Source organism: Humulus lupulus, chromosome 4 (genome assembly GCF_963169125.1).
Source record: "Humulus lupulus chromosome 4, drHumLupu1.1, whole genome shotgun sequence".
In the NCBI taxonomy this organism is placed as follows: Eukaryota; Viridiplantae; Streptophyta; class Magnoliopsida; order Rosales; family Cannabaceae; genus Humulus; species Humulus lupulus.
In genome coordinates, this window is record NC_084796.1 from 127,038,316 (window position 1) to 127,053,833 (window position 15,518).

The following is a 15,518-nucleotide window of genomic DNA, read 5'->3' on the forward strand; positions in this document are numbered from 1 at the left end:
GTTGAATCCCAACCAAATTGGGAATATTATATTTATAAGGCTGTTGGTCGTCAATTTGGTAAGAAATCAAGTATGCTCCTCAATCCACAGTTAAAGCAAAAGGCTGAGTGGTATATCTTGAACAATTGTGCCGAAATTAAGGAGTACCTTAGGTGTGTTTTCTAGTCTTTTTTCAATAATGATGTTTGGTTTATATACCGAGTAAAGGCCAAAATCATAATATTGTTGTCCATTTGTAGTGAGCATATGGATGAATTAAGAAGACGGGGGGGCTCGAATCTTGAAGTTCAACAAGAAACTGATTTTCCTCAGTGGTTCAAAGAAAGAGTATGTATATTAGTCAATTCTTTTTCGAAACCCCACTTAATCAATCCAAAAATAACTTTCAATGTTAATGTTGATAGGTGAACGGTTTGCATGAGTCAACACCTACTGAAGTGAATAATGAATTGTATGCTCTCACAAACAAATCAAGCGGCACCTTGTACTCATATCCAGGGATGATAGTGAATGGTGTGAAATTTGTGACTCGTGGTCGTGATATGAAGCTTAAAACACAAAATTGCGGTGTAATGGTGCCAAGTGAGGAAGGAGTGAACTACTATGGAGTTTTGGAAGAAGTAATTGAATTGTCCTACTTGATGGGTTAAAGTGTTGTCCTATTCAAGTGTAGATGGTTCAATACAAGTAGAATTAAAGTGGAATCCAATTTTACGAGCGTATATGTGAAGGAAGAATGTTATAAAGGTGATCCTTTCGTTCTCACATCTCAAGCGAAGTTGGTCTATTATCTTCGAGATGTGAAAAATGGAGATGATTGGAGGCTCGTTAATGAATACATTCCGAGGAATGTATGAGATTTCTCAAATTCCAATGTTAATAATACTGAGACCACAAATGATATACCAATGTTGCAAGAAGTTAATTCTTCTTCATTTTAGTTGTGGGTAGAACTTCCAATTTTTTATAATCTTCAGTATGATCGGGTTGATGTCAATGCCACTGAAGTGTACAACGTCGATGATTTGGTTGGCGAAGGTTCAGATGAATTTGTTGTCGATGATGAAGTTGAATTTGAAGACGACACGTTGGCCAAGTATGAAGACGATGAGGATGAGGATAATGTTCTAGTCGATAGTCGATAGTGATAGTGATCGTGATAGTGATGTTCGTAATGATGTTGTAGTTAGTGATGATGAGGACAGTGATATGTAATTTAAACAAGTGAATGTAACTTTTTATTTAATTCAATGAAAACTTTATTTATTATCATTAATTAATGATAGTATCAGATATAGGTACACACGCGCCTATCGGATGCCTTGGGGATAGTCAATGTATTCATGTACTGGTACTCATTTTTTCAAGATATTTGATGAAATATTTTGAAAAAATGGGTAGTCGCACATGTCTGCTTACTATCTCCAAGGGATTTACTAGGTCGGAATAGGGTGGGTTGGGAAAGACAATAAGTAATAAAATGTTAATTCAATAACAAAAAACAATAGTGATGCACTTAGTGGATGCCTTGGGGATAGTCAATGTATTCATGTACTGGTACTCATTTTTTCAAGATGTTTGAGAAACATCTTGAAAAAATAGGTATTCGCACATGTCTGCTTACTATCTCCAAGGGATCCACTAGGTCGGAATAGGGTAGGTTGGGAAAGACAATAAGTAATAAAATGTTAATTTAATAACAAAAAACTATAGTGATGCACCTAGTGGATGCCTTGGGGATAATTAATGTATTCATGTAGTGGTTCTCATTTTTTCAAGATATTTGATGAAATATCTTGAAGAAATGAGAATTACTACATGACTGCTTACTATCTCCAAGGGATCCACTACGTCAGAATATGGTAAGTTGGGAAAGACAATAAGTAATAAAATATTAATTTTATAACAAAAAATAATAGTGATGCACCTAGTGGATGCCTTGGGGATAGCCAATGTATTCATATACTGCTCCTCATTTTTAAAAAATGTTTGAGAAACATTTTTAAAAAATGAGGAGAAGTACATGACTCCTTACTATCTCCAAGGGATCCACTAGGTCGGAATAGGGTAGGTTTGTAAATACCATAATGAATAAATGTTAATTTTATAACAAAAAACAACAGACATACATAATTTGAATTAGTTAATTAATGAATATTTTAATGTAGAATGGCCGAACCAAGTAATGACACAGGTGGTGGCTCCAAGAGAGGCAGGGGAGCTTATTATGGTGCCAATATCGAGAAGGAGCTGGCCACCAAAAACGTTAGTCATTTGAAAGTAGAGTTTGATGAACAAACTGGAAAAGCTATTCAAACGTACAGCAAGTGGTTCAACAATTCAATGGCTCGTTATTTACGTAGCACCGTACCCCCAACTACACTAGATTGGGAACAAGTAAAACCAGCTGATATCCAAGTTATTCGAAAGAGGCTATCTGTAAGCATTTTTTAAACCTTTAATAACTCACTATTAAATATTTTGTCTATCTTCATAATATTTTAACAAATTCCAAATTTAATTGTGATTTTAGGAAAAATTCATGTATCCACAAGACAATCCAGTAATCAACGATGCCATGGTAAGACAAATGCAAAAACATCTGACTGATTGGCGCCACACAATGAAGAAACACTAGGTAGATGTTGGAGGAGAGGTGGACAATGAGAGAGCGAAGTCAAAACCTTTTGTGTCGATTACTTCTTCTGATTGGGAAATTCTATGTGATTTTTGGGCTTCTGATTCTCACCAGGTATGCCGTAGATTTTACATTAATTTTTAATTATAAAATTACAATCTAGATTAATGAGTACTGTTTTCTGTTTGAAGCGTATATCGAAGAAAAATAAATAAGCTCGAGCAAAAATGACCATACCAGGAGGACACGGTTCCAAATCCATCGTTGCCCATGTTTATGATCACGTAAATTATAATAACCTATATCCTTACATTTACGAAAATATTATAAATGTCACAATGTTTAAATAATTTTCTTTTTTAGATGGACCCATCTACTGGCGAGCTCCCGAGCATGATCGACACATTCGAGCACCTCCACAAGAAGAAGGATAAGTGGATTAGTGATGCAGCGGCGACAAAACATGTAAGTTGCATAACCTTAACTAATTTATGATCATTTAACTTTAAAAAAGTTTAGTAAATAATTAATAAATATTAATTATTAATTGGTTGTTGTCAATTAGTAATTATTTATTAATTATTAATTAAAATTTTAACAATTAAATCTTTATAATCTATGTGCCAATATTTTTATGATTAATGATTGTGGACTAAGATAAAAAAAGAATGTAACTAATGTTGTCCCCGTATCAGGGGGCTTGCGGGCTAAAGTAAATTTGGTCATGAAAATTCATATCTGAATGAAAGACATGCAAATGTAGTTGATGTATATGTTTGGAGACATAAATTCCCCATTAATGGAATTAACTGCACTTACCGTATATATCAACAACATCTTCATGACTTTTATTCAGATATGGATTTTCATGACCAAATTTACTTTAGCCCACTTGCTCCCTGATACGGGAACAAAATTAATTACATTCTTTTTCAATCACTGGTCTGCAGTCATTAATGATAGGATGTTGGCAGATAGATAATAAAGTTATATTTGATATGTTATTATATTAAAATTTTATAAGTTAGGTTTTCAAATAATGTTATATTGGAATTCGAGATACGTGCTTTTTATTGTGCAGACTGAGATGACCGAGTGTCGAGCATCGCAGAGTACGGCCCCTGTATCATCTGCTGCTTCTTGTGTCGGCGATAATGTCGACGGTCAGTTCCCGCCTGATATGGATATTGTCACGGATGTCCTTGGACCCCACTCGCGTTATAAGAAAGGGTTTGGGGGGTTGCCTAGGTTGAAGGCAATTGGCGCAAAGAGGGCAGCATCTTCGTCAACTTCGCAAATGTCCGGGCAATTGCCACCTAAAATGGGCAGCCTTTTGCAGCGAACTGAGGACATTATGCTAGAAAATCAGAACCTAAAAAAGCATAATACTAAACTTGAGAGTCGTCAACGGCATCAAGATCTCCTGCTCAGTCCTTTGTTGAACCAGGTTGGTGAATTGGCTCCTGGTTTTACTGTTGACTTACCAGACCAGGATCTGGACGAGGACGATGATGCTGACGGGGGCGGGGATGATGAGGCGGGCAGTACTCATTTGTAGAAGTTTTTTTTTTTATTTATTTAAAGTTTAATTTATGAGACATTTATTTTACTAAACTACTTTTATATTTTCATGTTTGGTGGAGACAATAAAAATTAATAGTTGTAATTTTTTTTATTTATTTATTTATAAAATTTTAATTTTATTTCTAATTAAATAATATTACTAAAAAATTAAATAATTATTAATATATTAAAATCGAAAATTATTAATTAATATTAATATATTGAAAATAACATTAGTAATTTAATCAAAAATATTATTTAAAAAATACTTTTACTGGCGCAAAATTACGTCAGCAAAAGTTTCAATCCTCACTGCATATATACACCTTTCCCAGCGCAAAAATGCACCACTAAAAGAGTCAACTTTTGCCAGCGCATTTTTGCGCTCTAAAAGTGTTTTCCACAACAACGTGACAAAAGTTTTTGCCGGCGCATCCTTATTTTTTCCGGCAAATTACATTTGCGTCGGCAAAAGTGAAATTAGTGATGGGGGTACGTCGCAATCCTTTGCCGACGCAAAATTGCGTCAGCAAAAACTACCTGGGTTTTGCCGGCGCAAAGCCATTTTTTGTAGTGTAAATCACGTTTCGTGTAAATCTTCTCATCAAATAATCATAACTTTAAGCAATTAGACATGTTATGTTACTACATTATTTAATATTTAATATAATATTATATGAATTATGTATGAATGATGTTGACTACCGATTTGACCAACGACACATAGTCAAATGGACGATATGAAATAAGAGCTCAACAAATATAAAACAACATTAAATAATTTATAGTGGTTCAGCTCCAAAAATTAGTAATAACCTACATCCACTTATACTTTTATTATTGTAGTGAATTCTCAAAGCGACGCTCAGATGAGCCCGTGCCAACTAAGTTTTGTAAGCTTGAGAAAATACAAGAATCGATGTATAAAAGTATGAACACGTCTAGCCTTTTGTATAGAGTTACAAATTATCTGAGAAATTGACAACTTAGAGCTTGAATAATTACAGCTTAGAAAATAATTATTCACTAAATTCTCCATTTATAGGTTTAAGAAGACTTACAAGACAAGTAACAATAAAAAATGCATAAATAATATATTTTACATTTGAAATAAAAAAATATTTAATAAATATCTTCCTGCTATCTAATTATGAGCATTTCTTCCAGAGCTTTAGACCAGCCTTGGTTGAGTGGGCATTAACCAACTTGGTCGGTAATGCACAATAGTCTGTTAAATGAAGTTTTGACTAATTCTCAAGCATTTGTATGACGGACCTTCTTGTGATCCTCTGTTAACTGGCTGAGTGTCGACTAGACTCTTCATGAGTTATAATGTTGTTCAACTGCCACATGTCCAAAATGCTTGCCACATCATCATACTAGTTTTAAGGTTAAATATTTGCCCCCAAGTTTATCATGATGCGATCAACATCAGATAAACTAATCTAAGCAGTCTTATGCGAACAAACCTATATGACTTGCCTTTTAAGTTGTACTTCTCCTTGCCTTGGAAAAATAAATGTTACAATGACTTCTTTTTCCAAGAAAGAAACTAACGTCTGCATGCATCCCTATGGAAAAAAGGTACTTTTTAAAACCACCTCTTCACTTTCCTACTTGAGTATATAAACATCTCCACCTCTTCCTTTATATTTTTACAAACATTTTCTCTTTCCTCAAGAACATCAAAACTTTCAAAAACAACTCATGCCACATAATCAATCTGATTCTTCTTCCTTCAACTTTTTGGTCAATTTCAACATAAGTCTTCATTCCAAGTAATTTCATAAACTTTGTTATTCTATCTTTATGATATCTTCCTCGTAAAACATGCATGATCTGTTGTAGTTTTTGAAGTTTTAAACATTGTAAACAACAGTAGTGTTCTTGGGTTTTTCTTGAATATTATAGGAATTTGCTAGGCATTTTGAGGTTAAGAGACTAGTAAAGTAGTTTATAGGACATGTAGAGACAATGTGTAGGCTTTGGTGCTGTAATTTTATAGGCTTGGGTTTTTCCCTTGAGTAGTCGTATGATCGGTCTTGTTTGCCTTAAAATGTAGCTAGTCGGATAAACCATTAGGTTTACCCTCGAGTAGCCTTCATTTTTTCCTTGTTTATTTAAAATCTATTGGTCATTAGTGTTGTTGTAGTTTTTCGTAACCAAGGGATTTAGAAATCCAAAAACAGAGAGATTAAGCTTATTGCAAACCAAATATAAAGAAATATAAAAACACCCACAATTTTACCTGGTTTAGTGGTTAAAATCTACCTGGTCCACAAGTCACTATTATTGGTCTATTTAGGTACTCTAGGCAAAATTGTTTATGACAATTTTGATTTTTTTATGATTATTTTGATTTGTTTATGACAATTTTGGCAGAGTTTTTGCATACATAATGTTGGTCCTTTCTACAGTTCATTCCCCTTGTATTTATAGGGAATTATGGTGAAAAATATTGGGCAACCGTAATTTAAATGACAATGTACAATATTGGGTAACTTCCCAAGTTAATGGACATTTAAATATTATAATAAAGCCTATTGCCGTTTTACATCAATCTATAAATGAATATAACGATCGTATGCATCTATTGCGCCTAATGGGTATCCAAGTCTAGGGATTTTGGCATCTAAGCTAGATGCCAATCTCAAGCTAGACATGAATGGAGCAGGACGGTTTGTCTAAAATAATGCCCAGACCTGATGCAGGCAATTTGAATGCTGGGTGCCTCGATCTCCGTCATTTGCCTTTCTGACGACATGGAAGATTCTAGGCTGTTCCGGACTCTGTGACACAACCTCAAGTTGTTAGGTCTAGATTTACGAAAACATTTTCAAAGTCTTGCATTCTCTATTTATTTCGCGCAACCTCTACTCTGAGCTAGATGGTTGAGCTCGTACTTTTAGGGTACAACATTTGCCCCCCAAGCTTCTGCTCGTGCATGACGTCACTTCTGACACACAGAGTAGGTGATTTTTATCTTCTATCATGAGAAAATGTGCCCACCCACTTACTCAATGTGGGGCACGTGTTTGCATGTTATAGGTGCCTGTTTGGGTTTTGTGTACTATGACAGTTGTCTTGTCAACTATTATGCTGCCATTTAGTTTATTTAATTCTGATCCTCAGATCTCTTTCTGCTTTAATCGTGTGGCTTAGATTTGTCCCCAAAGTTTACATATAAATAGAAGAGCAGAATCTAAGCCTAGCCATCTTTGCATTCAAAACATTCCTTTTGTCTCTCTTCTTCTCTAAACGTTCAAACTCTTTGAAATATTTTGGTTCTATGTAATTCTTAGGTCCTCACGCTTGGATTTTTCAGGCATTTTCTGCTCTTCCTTCACTCATCGATCAAGAAACCAATCTGTAAGTACGCTCACCTCTGGTTTAAATTTCATTTTCTCATTTTTCAACAAGTTTTATGAAATTTTCCAGTGCTTTTGCCTTATTTTGGTTCTGTACGGGTTTAGCGTAGGTCTTCACTTGGCCAAAAACAATAACACTAGAAATGATTGGAAACAATGCAAAAAAAAAAAGGGTTATTTTCAGGGTTTTCTCGGTTTAAAGGATGAATGTTTGAAGTTCTGGGTTTTAAGATTCAAAGGTTTTAGGTTCAGTTTTGGGTAGCTTAACGGTTACGGTATTGGACCGGTTTTGCATTAAACCGCCTCTCAAAACCACTCTGCTGGACACACGAATCCCAAAATTCCAGCACCCTCCTGAGATTCGGGTGCGAGCTAGAGTCACATGTGGGACCATGCGTCGGGGTATTAAGCCTACTCTTGAGTCATAGATGCATTAGGTCGAGTAACAAAGTCTTAGTATTTTATGCCACATTTCTTCCTTTATTTGAGTGGATATATTCTCAAGTCGCCTCTAATGGGTCGGTTTTTAGTGAGGAAAACTAAAATCTTGGTCATGGCCCCTCCGAAAAAGACTGTGACATGCTACTCTTCTCAAGGCAAAGATACTCAGGCCATCCTCGAGACCCCCATTCCCCACTTTGGGCTAGTGGTGGAGAAGGAGGTCGAGGTAGGGCCTGAAGGTTTCTTTGAGGCCAAGAGGATCGTGTCTCGAATAACGACTCAGAACAAAGTTAACAAGATAATGATGAGTCATGGGATAGAGATGAGTCCTAAATTTTATACTCAATCTCGTTTTGATGGAGAGCGAAGCTGCACCCCATTGCAGGATGATTTCGGGGCATGGAGCGATGAGCATCTAAAGGTAGGTGTCTACCTCCTGCTAGACCAAAACTTCGTAGACTTCATGAACTACGTCGAGCTTGCGCCGTTCTAGCTCCCCTCGAATTCATATCGCCTCCTTACAGGATTAAAGTATTTATTACACAAGAACAAAAGGGAGGTCCCCACTCTAGAGGATATTATGTATTTTTTCTATCTAAAGGCCAATGATAACTCCATTTTAGTGTTGTTTAGGATGTGTTTTTGTGGTAATCTTGAGTATTTATGTTTGTTTTGTGCAATACTACGCTTGTTTTTATCTTTGTTGTAGGTTGGTGCGTTGAATCATGAGAAAAATGTAAAAAGAAGAGGAAATGGTGAAAAAAAAGGAGCTTTCATTGGTCACTTGAATAAAAATGGTGCTAAGGACGAGTTAAAATAAGTTTTTGATGAAGGAAGGAGGTTGAAAGGCTTCAATTGGAAAACAATGGAATTAGAGTCACGACATGGGATTTAGGGCTACAACTCTAGTCAAGTCAGAAACTCGAAGTTGCTGAAGGGAATTAGAGCCGCGACTTGCTCTTATAAGTCGCGACGCTAGTGGAAGTTAGAGGTGAACCCAGAAGGGCATCAACACACGGGCCGCGACCGGGGTTGAGAGAGTCGCGGTGGCTGAAGACTTACCCAGACTTCGAATTGCTTTAAAAATGACACAGGTTGTAATCTAGGAAAGGCCAAGTCGCGACCTGCCTATGGAATAAAAGGGATTCGTGATTTTTTTTAGTATAAATTAAGACTTTATGTTTTAATTAGGGTGAGATCAGATTTCAATTACGAGTTTAGAGATTGATTTTGATTCTGAGATTAGTTTTTTTGCACTTTCATATTTTTTATTTCTTCTTCAAGTCTTTGAATTTTATGTTTCTGAATTATTATTTTGTTGATTTAGTCTTGTCTGATATGAACTAAACACTTTTATCTAGAGTTTAATGTAGTCACTTGGTTTTCTATTTAATCTTATTATGATGTTCTATGGATTCTTCTTCTTCTTTATTCTAATCTATATAATGTTTGCTTAATGCTAGTAAATTCCTGATCAATATTTGCTTGATTTATGATTTTGATCCAAAATTCGAAAGATAAGAATTGTATATGCTATCGTTTTATAGATATATGTTACATAATGGACGAAAGTACGTATATGGCTTGTGTAGTAATTAGGTTTCTATGCTTAATGCCTGCTATATGTTTAAGTTTATCACAAGGATGTAGAAAACCTGCATATAGGTTGAGATCTTATATCTTGAAAAAAAATTAGGAATCGATTTATGTTAACCAGCTATTAGAATAGAAAGAAAGAAATTAAGAACTGATTAAAAAAATGAGTAGAATGAAAAGTTGATGAAGTTAATACCCTAGGTCTTTTTATTATTGATTTTCATCTTTTGATTATTTATTTTTTTCAAAGTTATTTAAAATTTTGTAATCTAATTTATTCATCTAAATTTTGTTCGCCAAATAGATATTAAAGAACAATTATTGGTAATTGGTTAATAGTCCTTGTGGGATCGATATTTTATTTACTATCTATTTTACTTGGATTGATTACGTACATTTGCGTATCATATTTTACCAATCAAGTTTTTGGCGCCATTGCCATAGACTTAATTTCCAATATCAAAATTAATTGTTTTTGTTCTAATTTGATTCTTATATTTTACACTCATTCGGATCGAGGTTGTATTGTGTTTCAAGAATTATTGGTATATGCGAGGAAGTAGACAAGAGGAACTCATATCGATAGATCTTGAAATTGAGAGAACGTGCAGAGAAAACAGTAAGATAAAGAATAGGTTGGATTTTACCATGGCTGAGAACAATAATAACGGTGTGAACAACAATGCGAATCTGGGTAATGCAGCCGAAGTCGATCTGCCATTGTACTCCCTACTATTACGAGGATACATTCAAGTATTCGTCCTCCTACTGTTGAGGCAAATAATTTTGAGATGAAACCCTCGATTATTCAAATGGTATATAATTGTGTACAATTTGGGGGATTACCAAATGAGGATCCAAATTTCTATATTACCAATTTTTTAGAGTTGTGTATGACATTCAAAATGAACGGGGTGAGTAACGATGCTGTCAGATTAAGTTTATTCCTGTTTTATTAAGAGATAGAGCTAAGAGTTGGTTGAATTCATTACAAGCCAACTCTATAGTTACTTGGGAAGATTTGGCTATGAAATTCCTTGGTAAATATTTTCCTCCTTCAAAGTGAGCCGGATATAGAGAAGAGATTAATAATTTCTACTAGACAGAAGGGGAATCATTGTATGATGCATGGGAAAGATTTAAAGAATTATGAAGAAAATGCCCACATCATGGTATAGAGAAGTGGATGCTGGTCCATAATTTTTATAATAAGTTGAATGGTACTACTTGTACCATAATAGATGTTGCAGCAGGAGGTGCGTTCATGAGCAAGAGGTCTAATGAGGCATGTGAATTGCTAGAGGAGATGGCAATGAATAACTACCAATGGCCAACTGAAAGGGGACAAACCAAGAAGGTGGCTGGTATGATTGAATTAGATGCCATTACAACGCTTACAGGACAAGTGGCAGCTTTAACGAAGCAATTACAATAGCAACCTGTCAGCCCAAACCATGCAAGTTTAGAGTTTATGTGGGGCATGGATATGAATAATTTACCTAAGGAACAAGTTCAATCTATAGGAAATAATCAAGCTGGACAACAGTGTTTCCCTCAAAGTTAGCAACAATTTCCACCTGCACAGCCACAACCACATCAGCCAACAAATATGAAACAACCTGAAGTACAACCCGATGTACTGAACTAGTTCATGACAGAAACTAGGGCATCAATCAGGAGATTGGAGACTCAAATGGGGTAGTTGACTACTTTGATGACAAACTGTGCTCAAGGGAACTTACCAAGCACTACTGAGGTAAACCCAAAAGAATAGTGTAATGCAATTTCTTTGAGGAGTGGCAAGGAGTTAAAAGAGCCAAAAGTGGTGGATAAGGAGAAGGAAGTGAGTGGGTCTAATGTTGCTGAGAATTTAGAATAGCACCCAGAAATATGTATTAATCACCATATAAATATTCCATATCCTTAGAGGCTTAAAAAGAATAAGCTTGATAAGAAGTTTTCTAAATTTTTGGAGATCTTTTGAAAGATACACATTAATATCCCGTTTGCTGAGGCACTTGAACAAATGCCAAGTTATGTGAAGTTTATGAAAGAATTTTTTTCAAAGAAAAGGAAGCTAGAGGATTATGAGACAGACACTTACTAAGGAGTGTAGTGCGATACTTCAGAAGAAACTACCTCCAAAGCTTAAAGATCCTGGTAGTTTCAATATTCCATGCTCTATAGTGGGTTTAGTAGAAACAAAGACTTTATGTGATTTAGGGGCCAGTGTGAATTTAATGCCTCTATCAATCTTTCGGAAGTTGAATATGGGAGAAGCTCGACCAACCATTGTGTCCTTGCAGAAGCCAGATAGATCAGTCAATTATCCTCGTGGAGTGATTGAGGATGTATTGGTGAAGGTGGATAAATTCATCTTTCCTGCGGAATTTATTATTCTAGATATGGAGGAAGATGAAAATATTCCAATAATACTTGAAAGACCATTCTTGGCTACTGGTAGGGCTTTAATCGATGTACAAAAGGGTGAGTTAAAGTTGTGAGTGCAAAAAGAGGAGGTAATATTTAATATTTTTGCAGCAACATAAATTCCAACTTGTTGTAGAGTTGAAGTGGTAAAACAAGGACATAACAAGTTGGAAGTGTCCAAGCAAAGATCCATTGTTAAAACTGGAATGCGAAAAGGCGTCATCGTTTAAAAAGGTTCTTTAGTGAAAGGATTCGAATGTTACTTGAGCAGGGTAAGTTCCATCGATTTCTAGTAACAAGAAATGAGGGCCAACTCATGATACTATGACTCTCAAGGATGTGAGGGGAGGACTTGATCCATGTTGAATATGAAAGAAGAAAAGTGTCCGGCTAAATGATGTTAACTACAATGCGTTTGGAGGCATTACAATCTTTTATTTGCATTTTTTATTAGTTTTATTTAAGTTTTGTATTATGAACATAATAATTTTTGTACTTTGTTTATTTATTTTTATTTGATTTTTATTTGCTATTAAATATGAGACTAATTTGAGTTACAGCGCTACTTTGGGCTCCGGCATAATGCATTTGGTGAGCATGAATTGATTCGAATACATGTTATTTATAGATCATGATTTTGAGAGCTTTTATTTTTGTTTAGACTTAAGTGATTTGGAAGAATTTGACTGAAATTCTGGATTACAAGTTAATTTTCCTGAAGATTATATAAGTGTGTTAGTCATCATGGCTTGAGGCGTGAATTATTGTTGTTGGCTTGATTTAAGTGTGTTGTTGTTTAGGATTTTAGTCGAGTCTATTTATTGTTGTGTTCTTTACTCGAGGGCGAGTAAAGAGTGAGTTTGATAACTCCATTTTAGTGTTGTTTTAGGATATATTTTTGTGGTAATCTTGAGTATTTATGTTTGTTTTGGGCAAGATTATGCTTGTATTTATCTTTGTTGTAGGTTGGTACGTTGAATCATGAGAAAAATGTAAAAGGAAGAGGAAATGGTGAAAAAAGCAGCTTTCAGTGGTCACTTGAATAAAAATGGTGCTAAGGACAAGTTAAAATAAGTTTTTGATGAAGGAAGGAGGTTGAAAGGAAAAAACTGGAAAATAATGGAATTAGAGTCGCGACATGGGCTTAAGGGCCACAACTCTAGCTAAGTCAGAAGCTCAAAGTTGCTGAAGGGAGTTAGAGCCGCGACTTGCTCTTATATGTTGCGGTGCTAGTGGAAGTCAGAGGCGAGCCCAGGAGGTCATCAACACACGGGTCACGACTGGGGTTGAGAGAGTTGCGGCGCCTGAAGACTTACCCATACTACAAATTGCTTTAAAAATGACATGGGCTGCAACCTAGAAAAGGCCAAGTTGCGGCCCGCCTATGGAAAAAAAAAGGGATTTGTGATTGTTTTTTATTATAAATTCAAAATTTATATTTTAATTGGGGTGAGGTTAGATTTTAATTACAAGTTTAGAGATTAATTTTGATTTTGAGATTAGTTTTTCTGCACTTTCATATTTTTTATTTCTTCTTCAAGTATTTGACTTTTATGGTCCTGAATTATTATTTTGTTTATTTAGTCATGTATGATATGAACTAAACACTTTTATCTAGGGTTTAATGTAGTCACTTGGATTTCTATTTAAACTTATTATGATGTTCTATTGATTCTTCTTCTTTAATTTAATCTATATAATGTTTGCATAATGCTAGTAAATACCTGATCAATATTTGCATGATTTATGATTTTGATTCAAAATTCGAAAGATGAGAATTGAATATGTTATCGTTATATAGACATTGGTTACATATTGGACGAAAGTATCTGTATGGCTTGTGTAGTAATTAGGATTCTATGTTTTTTTTTTTTATGAAAAGAGAATATATTGAACCACAATAACCAATTACAACTCAAGCTCAAAATGAGCACCCTCAAACAAAGACATTACATGAGAATTAATTTCTCAATAAAAGCTAAATCTTTGCTCTTCAAATTAGTCCTAGAAAGTCTAGCAATTCTAGCTTTCAAGTAAAACATTAACAAATGATCAACTCTATCAACAGTCATAGAACATAAATGAAACAATCAACTGTTCCTATTCCACCAAATCAAATAGACTGAAGCAGCTAATGCAGCTGCTGCCAGCTTTTGCTTCAGACCCTTAGGCTTCTCAATCATTCAATATGACCACTCTTTAAACTGAATTGGCCAGATATCCTTCCCCAGCGACGCAACAACTCTATCTCTAACCTACTGAGAGAACTGGCACTGAAAAAACAGATGGCAATGACTTTCCTACTGCAAATCACAAGTCGGACACATGACAGAATCCAACTTCAGATGGCAATGCACCAGATTGTCTCTGGTCAGTAAATGCCCCAAAGTAGCTTGCCATAAAACAAATCTGTGTGTGGGCAAAGCCAGATTGCACCAAACCACATTAGCAAATTGAACCCTCTCTTTGTTTAGTAGCTGAACATAGAGATTTCTTATATTGACTTTATTTTTCTTAACTGCCTTTTCCAACACTTCTTCAGTGATAACAACTTTCAAATTAACCAACTTACGCCAGTGCCAACTCACATCATATTGAATCTTATAATCCCAAAAGCTTTGCCCTTTGAGATAAATGGCACCCACCCATTTCACCCAAAGGATATCTTGTTTAGAGGAAATAGCCCAAAGGAACTTAGCTAACAACATCTTATTCCATTTAGACCCTTCCTTAAACCCAATACCACCCAAGCTTTTAGGTAAGAAAACCTGCTCCCAGGCCGTTAGATGAACTTTGCTTCTGTTTTCATTACTGTTACTAGTCCCCCATAAAAATATTCTACATAACTGATCAATCTCATTAATTACACTCTTTAGGAGGAGGAAAATACTCATCCAAAATGATCTTATCCCCAATAAGATAGAGTGAATAAGCTGAGCTCTCCCGGCAAAAGACAGATGCCGACTGGACCAATGATGTTTAATGTCTGCTATATGTTTAAGTTTATCACAGGGATGTAGAAAACCCGCATATAGGTTGAGATTTTATATCTTGAAAAAGAAATGTTAACCTACTATTAGAATAGAAAGAAAAAAATTGAGAACTGATGAATAAAATTAGTAGAATGAAAAATTCATTAAGTTAATACCCTAGGTCTTTTTATTATTGATTTTCATCTTTTTATTAGTTGTTTTTTTCAAAGTTATTTAAAATTTTGTAATCAGATTTATTCATCTAAATTTTGTTTGCCAAATAGAAATTAAAGAACGATTATTAGTAATTGGTTAATAGTGCTTATGAGATTGATACTTTATTTACTATCTATATTACTTGGATCGATTATGTACACTTGCGTATCATATTTTACCGATCAACCAACCTAGACACTAAAGCCCGAGGTGACAGTTTCTACTACGTCACCTGGTTTCCTAACTCCGATAGTGTCATCGACCTTCCCAATCATCTGAATGACTATACAGACC

General features: G+C 35.1%; 1 non-coding gene across 1 annotated transcript; it reads right to left on the minus strand.

Moving 5' to 3' along the window:
- Positions 1 to 10,675: 10,675 nt before the first annotated feature.
- Positions 10,676 to 10,782, minus strand: LOC133833607 (small nucleolar RNA R71). The gene has a single exon (XR_009892978.1). It is a non-coding gene; the product is annotated as a small nucleolar RNA R71 (small nucleolar RNA).
- Positions 10,783 to 15,518: the final 4,736 nt, after the last annotated feature.